The sequence below is a fragment of the Haematobia irritans genome, chromosome 1 (genome assembly GCF_050003625.1).
Source record: "Haematobia irritans isolate KBUSLIRL chromosome 1, ASM5000362v1, whole genome shotgun sequence".
In the NCBI taxonomy this organism is placed as follows: Eukaryota; Metazoa; Arthropoda; class Insecta; order Diptera; family Muscidae; genus Haematobia; species Haematobia irritans.
Window position 1 is genome coordinate 174,959,216 of NC_134397.1, and position 13,306 is coordinate 174,972,521.

Genomic DNA, 13,306 nt, shown 5'->3' on the forward strand with positions numbered 1-13,306 from the left:
ATTTTGACTAAATTTTCTATAGAAATAAAACTTTGACTAAATTTTATATAGAAAAAAAAATTCTATAGTAATAAAATTTTGAATACATTTTTTATAGCAGTGAGTATCAGTGAGCATCAGTAAGAAAAACTATTTTAGAAAATTTGCTATAGAAATAAAATTTGACAATTTTTTTTTATAGAAATAAAATGTTGGAAAAATTATCAATAAAAATACAATTTGAGAAAACTTTTTGTGCAGTAAATAAAATTCTGCAAAATATTCCACAGAAACAAAATTTTGACTAAATTTTCTATAGAAATAAAATTTTGAAAAAATTTTCTATGGAAATAAAATTTTGACCAAATTTTCTAATAAAAAATCTATTACTATAAAATTTTGGCAAAATTTTCTGTAGAAATAAAATTTTGATCAAATTTTCTAATAAAAAAAACTAGTACTATAAAATTTCGCCAAAATTTTCTATAGAAATAAAATTTTGACTTAAATTTTTATAGAAATAAAATTATCAATAGAAATAAAATTTTGAAAAAATGTTTGTGTAACAAACAAAATTTTGCTAAATTTTCTATAGAAACAAAATTTTGACTCAATTTTCTATAGAAATAAAATTCTGACTAAATTTTCTATAGAAAAAAATATCTCTATAGTAATAAAATTTTGAATAAATTTTTTATAGAAATAAAATTTTGACAAAATTTGCTATAGAAATAAAATTTTGCCAAAACTTTTTATAGAAATAACATTTTGACAAAATTTTCTATAACAAACAACTTTGAAAAAATTTTCTGTCAATATTCTACATATGTATATGGCCTTAAAATAAAATTAAAAATAAAATAATTTCGATTGTTCGAAATATTTCAAATAAATTGATATGGGCATTAAAATGGATCGATCCAGCCCATCTGCTAGTCTAACATTCTAGGAAACATAAAAAGATAGCCGTAATTGGAAGTTGATTTTCATTTACAATCATGCTGTACATTGATCGAATGAATAACGCAATGGAAACTAGTTTGCGTAAAAACTTGCTTAGTTACAAAAATGTGAAGTGTTTTAAAAAATTTGGTTTAGCCGGAGTCGGAGTCGAGCAAAATTTTTACGACTCCGACTCCAGCAAAATCTTCAGACTCCGACTCCAAGACTCCGACTCCGACTCCGGCTCCACAGCCCTGGTAATAAACCCGAGTTTTTCCGTCGTTATGTGACAATGGATGAAACATGGCTCCATCACTACATTCCTGAGTCCACTCGACAGCCGGCCGAATGGACAGCGACCGGTGAACCGTCTCCGAAGCGTCGAAAGACTCAAAAGTCCGCTGGCAAAAGTAATGGCCTCTGTTTTTTGGGATGCGCATGGAATAATTTTTATCGATTATCTTGAGAAGGGAAAACCATCAACAGTGACTATTATATGGCGTAATTGGAGCGTTTGAAGGTCGAAATCGCGGCAAAACGGCCCCATATGAAGAAGAAAAAAGTGTTGTTCCACCAAGACAACGCAACGTGCTACAAGTCATTGAGAACGATGGCAAAAATTCATGAATTGGGCTTCGAATTACTTTCCCACCCACCGTATTCTCCAGATCTGGCCCCCCAGTGACTTTTTCTTGTTCTCAGACCTCAAAAGGATGCTCGCAGGGAAAAAATTTGGCTGCAATGAAGAGGTGATCGCCGAAACTGAGGCCTATTTTGAGGCAAAACCGAAGGAGTACTACAAAAATGGTATCAAAAAATTGGAAGGTTGTTATAATCGTTGTATCGCTCTTGAAGGGAACTATGTTGAATAATAAAAACGAATTTTGACAAAAAAATGAGTTTTTCTTCGTTAGACCGGGGACCTATCAGCCAACCTGTTACCCTCCACCATGGATTGCGTATAAACTTCTACAAAAGAGGCTCCAAAACTAAATCTCAGAGGCTATATGTTATATAATTATGGACTGATATGGACCAATACCTGCATGGTTGTTAGAGACCATATACTAACACCACATACTAAATTTCAATCAGATCGGATGAATTTTGATCTTCCAAGTGGCTCCGGAGGTCAAATCTGGGAATCGGTTTATATGGAGACTATATATAATTATGGACCCATTTCGACCAATTTTTGTATGGGTATTTGAGGCCATATGTTAACACTACGTACCAAATTTCAACCGAATCGGATGAATTTTGCTCTTCCACGAGGCTCCGGAGGTCAAATCTGGGGATCGGTTTATATGGGGGCTATATATAATTATAGACCGATATGGACCAATTCCTGCATGGTTGTTAGATACCATATACTAACATCACGTTCCAAATTTCAACCGAATCGGATGAAATTTGCTTCTCTTAGAGGATCCGCAGGCCAAATATGGAGGTCCGTTTATAAGGAGGCTGTACGTAAAAGTGGACCGATATGGCCCATTTTCAATACCATCCGACCTACATCAATAACAACTACTTGTGCCAAGTTTCAAGTCGATAGCTTGTTTCGTTCGGAAGTTAGGGTGATTTCAACAGAAGGACGGACGGACAAGCTTAGGTCGACTCAGAATTTCACCACGACCCAGAATATATATACTTTACGGGGTCTTAGAGCAATATTTCGATGTGTTATAAACGGAATGACAAAGTTAATATACCCCCTATCCCATGGTGGTGGGTATAAAAACTTGGGACGATGTAGCGCCGGCTGTAAGTGTTATGTTCTCAGATGCAATCACACTGAAAACAAGTATATACAGCACTAAGTTCGGCCGGGCCGAATCTTAAATACCCACCACCATGAACCAAATATTAGGGTTTCCTTTAAAATTTCAGGAGGGCTTGAGGACACTTCCCGAAGATAAATTTAAAGATTTCACCTATGAGGACTATATCAGATTCTGGATTTATAAGAACCATTTTTGTTTGAGTTTTAGAGGAATCATTAACATCCCTTGTAAGTGTGCAAGAAAATTATAAAATAACGTCTTAATTTGAAATCTTAAATCTGTGGAAGTAAAATCTGGAAATTTTACATTGAGTTTCAAGCAATTTTCATGATCAGTGCGCCTTCTACACCGTCAAGAAGTGAAGTCGGTCTATATGGAGGCATTATCAAATCGACCGATAAAAACTTAATCCGATACACGTTTTTGTGAGCCTAAAATATCAGAATATTTACAAATTCAGGCAAATCAGATAAAAACTACGGTTTCTAGAAACCCAAGGAGTTAAATCGGGAGATCGTTCTTATGGGGGCTATACTAAAATATGGACCGATACTCACCGTTTTCGGCACACCTCTTTATGACCCGAAAACACCTCTAGATTTCCAATTTCAGGCAAATAGGATAAAAACTTCGGATTCTAGAAGCCCAAGAATTAAAATCGGGAAATCGGTCTATATGGGGGCTATACCAAAATATGGACCGATACTCACCATTTTCGGCACACCTCTTATGGTACTAAAATACATCTAGATATCCAATTTCAGACAAATTGGATAGAAACTACGGTTTCTATAAGCCCAAGACCCAAAATCGGGAGGTCGTTTTATATGGGGGCTATACCAAAACATGGACCGATATTTGTGGTCCTACAATACCTCTAGATCTCCAATTTCAGGTAAATTGAATAAAAACTGCGGTTTCTATAAGCCAAAGAAGTAAAATCGGGAGATGGGTCTATATGGGGGCTATACCAAAATATGGACCGATACTCACAATTTTTGGCGCACCTCTTTATGGTCATAAAATACCTCTAGATTTCAAATTTCAGGCAAATTGGATAAAAACTACGATTTCTATAAGCCCAAGACCCCAAATCGGGAGGTCGTTTTATATGGGGACTATATAAAAACCTGGACCGATATAGCCCATCTTCGAACTTGACCTGCCTGCAGACAAAAGACGAGTCTGTGCAAAATTTCAGCACGATTGCTTCATTATTGAAGACTGTAGCGTGATTACAACAGACAGACGGACATCGTTATATTGTCTTAGAATTTCTTCTGATCAAGAATATATATACTTTATATAGTCGGAAATCGATATTTCGATGTGTTACAAACGGAATGACAAACTTATTATACCCCCATCACCATTCTATGGTGGTGGGTATAAAAAAGCATACCCAGTTCCAAAGATTTTGTCTTTACTTTTGGTATTGATTCCGAGCCAAAGAAGCGGAAAATAGAAGTAAGGATACTTTTAAGACACAATTCTCTTTTAAAGTTGGGTTTTGTGTACTTGCTTCTAGGAAGCAAATTTTAATTTTTCGCCTTTTCAGCTTTTTTTCTTCATATGCTATCAAAGTCCTTTAAAAACAAGTTAACGACGACTTTATTTTCCAAATTAAGACTCGACTTTTAGTAGAAATTATGCTGTGTTTCAAGTACAAAACGTCTTTAAAATAAAGTGTTGAAAAACATGTCCTACATTTGAACGATTTTTTGCTTTGTAGTCAAGATGCAAAAAGACAACAAATTTAAAGACATTTTCATTAAATTTAAAGATTTTTTCTAAATCATTAAAGTCAAGTTGACCTTAGCCCAAACATTTTTTCTTTCATGTTATGATACCCATTTGTAAGTGAAATCACTTAATTATAAGGACAATACGACTTCATTGAAAATGTTATCGACTTTTGAACAATGAAAAAAAAACTTTAAATTAAAGAAATGCGTCTTCTATGCTAAGCAAAAGTTGCATTCGTATTTTAAGGACGTGAAATCTTTGACCTCACGACAATATTTTTCTCAGTGTGGGAAGAGCATCAACCAGTTGAAATTCCTACTTAAAGGGTGGTTAAATTGTAAGGGCCCATGTTGAATGTGAACCACACCTAAACGTCAAGTTTTTTCCGAATTTTATTTGACATTTCTCTATTTCAGACTTATTCAATTTGAACCATGGAGATATGCACAATCCAACAACGTGTTAAATGGTTCCAAGAAATGGCAACAGTCGATGATCAATTTTCGAAGAAAATCATCTTCAGTGATGAGGCACATTTTCACCTCAGTGGATTCGTCAATAAACAGAATTGCCGCAGTTGGGCGAATGAGAATCCAAGACCAAAGACCAATGCACCCACAAAGAGTGACTGTTTGGTGCGGTTTATGGGCTGGCGGCATCATCGGGCCGTATTTTTTCCAAAATGAGGCCGGTCAGGCAGTTACTGTGAATGGTGTTCGCTATCGTGAGATGATAACGAACTTTTTATGGCCCGAATTGGAAGATATGGATGTGGACGATATGTGGTTTCAGCAGGACGATGCCACTTGCCACACAGCTAACGAAACAATGACTCTTTTGAGCAACAAATTCAATGGCCGTGTTATCTCACGATGTTAATTGGCCGCCAAGATCATGTGATTTGACACCGTTCAACTTTTTTCTTTGGGGTTATTTGAAAGAAAAGGTGTACGTCGATAAGTCAGCAACAATTCAAGAGCTAAAGGATGAGATAATTCGGCACATTAACGGAATAGAACCTCCATTATGCCTCAGCGTCATCGAAAATTTGGACCATCGGATGAAGGTGTGCCACCCTTTATAAGAGAAAATCAACATCGACCCTTGAAATTTTAACCACCCTTTATAAGAGCCCCTAAGTCACTACATTCACACAAATAATCGTGAAGGGCGTTCTCTTTTCACAACTATCCATTCATGAAAGTGAATTAACACATTTATTTTTATTGCAAAAATTATTTGTTTGTAGTTAAATTTTATTATTGTTTTCGAAATTTTCCACAGCTCGATTAAATTTCCTAAGTATGTCTTTTCTAAGTATGTCTCAAACATTTTATGAACATAAGTTCAATATGATCTATTGCAAAATAAAATGTTCGTTCGATTCCCAAAAATAGTAAGAATGAACTATATATAGTATGGTTAAAATGGAGAATGATTTTCATTCTTGCTATAAAATAGTTTCCTTTTTTCTCTCTACAAACATCAAAACACAAATATTTCTTCACAAAACAAAAATTTCTCTCACTGTAAAATTTCATATGAATCGTAGATAAAACCACATCTCTTCAAAAAACAATTAAAATTCGTTTCAATTGTTTTCTTATTCGAGAATTTCAGATTTTTTTATAGCTGCTTCAAAAATAAAAACAATACAAATCGAATTCATGCCAGTCATTTGTGGCCGCACACATTTTGACTCTTCCGTCTGAACTTGGCCAAAATAAAACACCCCATTCGCAGTGTCGGTATACAAGATGTAGTGCTCAATGATTTCAGTTTAATGAATTTTAAATGGTAATCATGTACGACGCTTAAGCAAATGTAGCGTTGAATATGAGAAACAGCTAACAACATTAACATGTTGTGTCACAGAACAATGTAGTGGTAGACTGATTTTCTTCGCATACTGTAAAAATGAATACAGATATTATGTTACAGTTTTCAATGGTTAGTGACACATTTTTACATTTAATCGTAGAGATGTTTTTCACAAGAACTGAAATGTGTTGGTAACTATCATTTCTAAATTTATTTATCTTCTTTATTTGCGACATTCATTACTCAAAACTTATTTATTCATCTAAATTCATTTTTATACCATCCACCATAGGATGGGGGGTATATTAACTTTGTCATTCCGTTTGTAACACATCGAAATATTGCTCTAAGACCCAATAAAGTATACATATATATTCTGGGTCGTGAGAAGAGAAGCAAATTTCATCCGATCCGGCTGAAATTTGGTACATGGTGTTAGTATATGGTCTCTAATAACCATGCAAAAATTGGTTTACATCGGTCCATAATTATATATAGCCCCCATATAAACCGATCCCCCGATTTGGCTTGCGGAGCCTCTAAGAGAAGCAAATTTCATCCGATCCGGCTGAAATTTGGTGCATGGTGTTAGTATATGGTCTCTAACAACCATGCAAAAATTGGTTCATATCGGTCCATAATTATATATAGCCCCCATATAAACCGATCACCAGATTTGACCTCCGGAGCCTCTTAGAAGACCAAAATTCATCTGATTCAGTTGAAATTTGGTACGTGATGTTAGTATAGGGTATCCAACAACCATGCAGGATATATATAAAACGATCCTCAGATTTGACCTCCGGTGCCTTTTGGAGAAGCAAAATTCATCCGATCTGGTTGAAATTTGGTACGTGGTAGTAGCATATGATATTTAACAACCATGTGAGTTGAAATTTGTGGATGACAGTCTTTCGTAGAAGTTTCTACGCAATCCATGGTGGAGGGTACATAAGATTCGGCCTGGCCGAACTTACGGCCGTATATACTTGTTAAATTTTATTTTCATTGTTTTTTTTTTACTTTTTTATATATTTCTCTTCTTTATTTGCGACATTCATTTCTCAAAACTTATATATTCATCTAAATTCATTTTTATACCCTCCACCATAGGATGGGGGTATCGTGGTGAAATTCTGAGTCGATTTAAGCAAATTTCATACCATCCGGCTGAAATTTGGTACATGGTGTTAGTACATGGTCCTTAACAAACATACAAAAATTGGTTCACATTGGTCCATAATTATATATAGCCCCCATATAAACCGATCCCCCGATTTGGCTTGCCGAGCCTCTAAGAGAAGCAAATTTCATCCGATCCGGCTGAAACTTGGTACATGGTGTTAGTATAAGGTCCTTAACAACCACGCAAAAATTGGTTCACATCGGTCCATAATTATATATAGCCCCCATGTAAACCGACCCCAGATTTGACCTCTGGAGCCTCATGGATGAGCAAAAATCATCCGATTCGGTTGAAATTTGGTACGTGGTGTTAGTATATGGTCTCTGACAACCATGTAGGAATTGGTCCCTATCGCTCCATAATTATATGGAGTCCCCATATAAACCGATCCCCAGATTTGACCTCCGGAGCCCGTTGGAAGAGCGAAATCTACCCGATCCGGTTTAAATTTGGTATGTGGTGTTAGTAAATGGTCTCTACACTGAAAAAAATATGGACCAAATATGGAAGATTATGCATTTTAAATTTTAGGACTCGAAATTTACGCAATGCTAAGGACAAAATTCTTCAAAATAATGACATTTTAATTAAAAGAAAGTTTATAATCCTTGCTTTAAAATTTTTTCCATTAAATTTAGGACAAAAATCTTGAAATTTTGCGTCCCTATTTTGAAGTTGTAGATCTTTGAAGTAAGGCAAATTTTCCTTAAAATAATGAAAAATATTTTTAATTAAAAGAAATCGTCTTTAACTCAACTGACAAATTGAATTTTGTTAATTTAAGATAAAAATGCTTCAAATATAGGCTAAGACTTATTTTAAGGATTTGAAACTTGAAGTACTTGGCATAATTGGGTTTTGAAACTGGAATTTGTTTGTACATGAATACCTTTATTAATATATCGCAAACAGAGAATAAAAATTCGATGAATGAGATCTGTATCCAATTTTAATTTTATCGATCCTAGATTTAAAGCCAGGGAGGTCCCTAAAAAATGTCTTTATTTTAAAGAAGCCGCATCTTTGGCTCGGAATCAATACCAAAATCCTTAAAGGAAGGTCAAAATCTTTGGATCAAAGAAAACTTTTTTTTGAGTGTAACAACCATGCAAAAATTGGTTCATATCGGTCTATAGTTATATGTAGCCGATCCCCAAAACTAATCAACCAAAATTTTATTTCTATAGAAAATTTTGTCAAAATTTTATTACTATAGAAAATTTTGTCAAAATTTTTTTCTATAGAAAATTTTGTCGAAATTTTATTTCTATGGAAAATTTTGTCAAAATTTTATTTCTATGAAAAATTTTGTCAAAACTTTATTTTTATAGAAAATTTTGTCAAAATTTTATTTCTATAGAAAATTTTGTCGAAATTTTATTTCTATGGAAAATTTTGTCAAAATTTTATTTTATAGAAAATTTTGTCAACATTTTATTACGATAGAAAATTTTGTCAAAATTTTATTACTATAGCAAATTTTTTCAAAATTTTATTACTATAAAATTTTTTGTCAAAATTTTATTACTATAGCAAATTTCGTAAAAATTTTATTACTATAGCAAATTTTGTCAAAATTTTATTACTATAGCAAATATTGTCAAAATTTTATTTCTATAAAAAATTTCGTCAAAATTTTATTACTATAGAAAATTTTGTCAAATTTTATTTCTACACAAAATTTTGCCAAAATTTTATTTCTATAGAAAATTTTGTCAAAATTTTATTTCATAGAAAATTTTGTCAAAATTTTATTACTATAGCAAATTTTGTAAAAATTTTATTACTATAGCAAATTTTGTAAAAATTTTATTACTATAGCAAATTTTGTCAAAATTTTATTAATATACAACATTTAATCAATATTTTATTTCTATAGAAAATTTTGTCAAAATTTTATTACTATAGAAAATTTTGTCAAAATTTTATTACTATAAAAAATTTTGTCAAAATTTTATTACTATAAAAAATGTTGTCAAAATTTTATTTCTGTAACAAATGTTGTCAAAATTTTATTTCTATAAAAAATGTTGTCAAAATTTTATTACTATAGACAATCTTGTCAAAATTTTATTACTATAGCAAATTTCGTAAAAATTTTATTACTATAGCAAATTTTGTCAAAATTTTATTACTATAGCAAATATTGTCAAAATTTTATTTCTATAAAAAATTTCGTCAAAATTTTATTACTATAGAAAATTTTGTCAAATTTTATTTCTACACAAAATTTTGCCAAAATTTTATTTCTATAGAAAATTTTGTCAAAATTTTATTTCATAGAAAATTTTGTCAAAATTTTATTACTATAGCAAATTTTGTAAAAATTTTATTACTATAGCAAATTTTGTAAAAATTTTATTACTATAGCAAATTTTGTCAAAATTTTATTAATATACAACATTTAATCAATATTTTATTTCTATAGAAAATTTTGTCAAAATTTTATTACTATAGAAAATTTTGTCATAATTTTATTACTATAAAAAATGTTGTCAAAATTTTATTTCTGTAACAAATGTTGTCAAAATTTTATTACTATAAAAAATGTTGTCAAAATTTTATTTCTGTAACAAATGTTGTCAAAATTTTATTACTATAGAAAATATTGTCAAAATGTTATTACTATAGACAATTTTGTCAAAATTTTATTACTATAGCAAATTTTGTCAAAATTTTATTACTATAGACAATTTTGTCAAAATTTTATTACTATAACAAATTTTGTCAAAATTTTATTTTTGTAGAAAGTTTTGTCAAAATTTTATTTCTATGAAAAATTTTGTCAAAATTTTATTACTATAGAAAATTTTGTCAAGACTTTATTTTTATAGAAAATTTTGTCAAAATTTTATTTCTATATAAAATTTTGTCAAAATTGTATTACTATACAAAATTTTGTCAAAATTTTATTCTATAAAAAATTGTGTCAAAATTTTATTACTATACAAAATTTTGTCAAGACTTTTTTTTATAGAAAATGTTGTCAAAATTCTATTTCTATAGAAAATTTTGTCGAAATTTTATTTCTATATAAATTTTGTTTTCAAAATTTTATTTCTATAGAAAATTTTGTCAAACTGAATTATATACGTATTTAATCGGCCTTTTTTGGTAAATATGTACCCCGTATGGGCTAACTTACAATTGAGAAGACGGTGTTAAGAAGTTCTAAGATACCTTGCAATCGGCAAGTGTTGCCGCAATACAAGTAATTCGATTGTGGATGACAGTCGTTAGTACAAGTTTCTATGCAATCCATGGTGGAGGGTACATAAGATTCGGCCTGGCCGAACTTTCGGCCGTATATAATTGTTATGTTGCAAATTACTAGTTGCAAAATATTATATTATTATGTTGAAAATTACTAGTTCTCCAATTTTATTGAAAAACATATTTTTGTAGTTAAATTTTATTATTTTTTTGACAAATTCTCCACAGCCCAATGAAATTTTTGAACTAAACGTGGGTATAAAGTTCAACGACCGTACACATGCCTCCATGTTCCCATATTCGGAATCGCAAATCGCAAGAATTTCTTTTGTAACGAAAAAATAAAGATACTCTCGGACTCCAAAACAATCTTGAACTTCTCATTAAAGACATCTATATTACCAATATTTAAGTTTATAAGCTTCAGGATTAAAAAATTTTGACCAAAGGAAAATTTTGCAATTCCGAATTTCGTAACATGAGGGATAAGTTCAATATGAACTAAAGCAGAAAACAAGATTTCCAAAAATATTAAGAATGTACTACTGTATGGTTAAAATAGTCATGATTTGATGCCAATGATTTTTTTCTATGCCTTTAGTTCATTTTTTCTCCTCCAACTCATGGTGTAATTTCATGAGTTCCAGTTAAAAAGTAAACTTGGGTATTACATTTCCTGGTTTTATTAATTTTTGTGGAAATATCATAATGTTGAGTTCAATTTAGTTCAATTTTCGCATGAGGTAGTTCCTTCTTCCTATAAAAAGTTTAATTTTTTCTGTTTATGTTAAAAGTCATTAAATGCAAATTATGCTTCTTAATGACATATACGAAATTTTCATGAAAATATGCCTATACAATATAGGAAGCAGTATAAATATTCTCGATATTGGAAACACTTGGATTAATTAAAATGATGACGTTGAGTAAACACAAGGCCATTTCATCTATCAGTTCAAAAGTCGTATATAACTCCTCCCCAAAACATCCTATCCAATTTGATATGAAAAGTTTTTTCTGATATATAACCATTATTTACAATGAGCTGTGGGAAATTATACAGCTCTGGGTTGAAGTTTTTATTGAAGTTGAATGTGAAAATTAACATTTGCAAAATGTTTTCATTGCTTTATTCATTTTTTGTGCTGCGTTTACTGAACATTCTCGTTTAAGATATAAATTAAATTAATTAACGAAACAAACATTCACATAAAACTTTATTAGTGGTTTTTTTCCCCCTCATACACAGAAAATTATAGGGGTCCCTTTTTTGCGGGCAGAACAGAGCAAAACAAAACCTATACAATTAGTTACTGAAGAAAAAAAAAGACTAGGAGTTAACAATTGGAGGTCCATTGGAGAGAAAAGTACATAGTAGTCACAATTTTTTGCGGCGGCTCGATTTTCGTTAAACTGCAAATAGAATTAAAGCAAAAGGGCAGAGAGGAATTATAATTAAAAGTCCATTGTCCAAAATGTCAGAGTACTGAAATGAACTGTTGATTTGTAGAAATAAATATGCCTAAATGTGTTTATTGGCATTGGGCTGGGGGAAGGGTGTTTTGTGGATACCTCTTCGGTCTATCCTCCAGTTTCTTCATGGCCAGCAATATGATGGGGGCCACACCTTTTGTTTGACAACAGTCTGGTTTCAGTTTGTTTTTTGTTTTTTTTTCAGTTTATGGGGGTTTTCCAAGTTTCCACCCAAAATAAAAAAATTGTTTAATTAATACTCTTGTTCTGGGCCAAATTGAATAAATAAATCCTAATTTTTTCTATCTTTCAGGGTGGATCGGAAGGCAGAATTAGCATTAATAAGACCAGTAGTAGTAGTAAAGGCATTTTGGCAATTTTAAATTACACAGATACATATGTCTACGTAGAGGTTTACAACCATAACTAAATTTATTCACCCTGTATACAATCTTGAATATAAAGGGTGATTTGTTAAGAGCTTGATAACTTTTTTAAAAAAAAAAACGCATAAAATTTGCAAAATCTCATCGGTTCTTTATTTGAAACGTTAGATTGGTCCATGACATTTACTTTTTGAAGATAATTTCATTTAAATGTTGACCGCGGCTGCGTCTTAGGTGGTCCATTCGGAAAGTCCAATTTTGGGCAACTTTTTCGAGCATTTCGGCCGGAATAGCCCGAATTTCTTCGGAAATGTTGTCTTCCAAAGCTGGAATAGTTGCTGGCTTATTTCTGTAGACTTTAGACTTGACGTAGCCCCACAAAAAATAGTCTAAAGGCGTCAAATCGCATGATCTTGGTGGCCAACTTACCGGTCCATTTCTTGAGATGAATTGTTCTCCGAAGTTTTCCCTCAAAATGGCCATAGAATCGCGAGCTGTGTGGCATGTAGCGCCATCTTGTTGAAACCACATGTCAACCAAGTTCAGTTCTTCCATTTTTGGCAACAAAAAGTTTGTTAGCATCGAACGATAGCGATCGCCATTCACCGTAACGTTGCGTCCAACAGCATCTTTGAAAAAATACGGTCCAATGATTCCACCAGCGTACAAACCACACCAAACAGTGCATTTTTCGGGATGCATGGGCAGTTCTTGAACGGCTTCTGGTTGCTCTTCACTCCAAATGCGGCAATTTTGCTTATTTACGTAGCCAT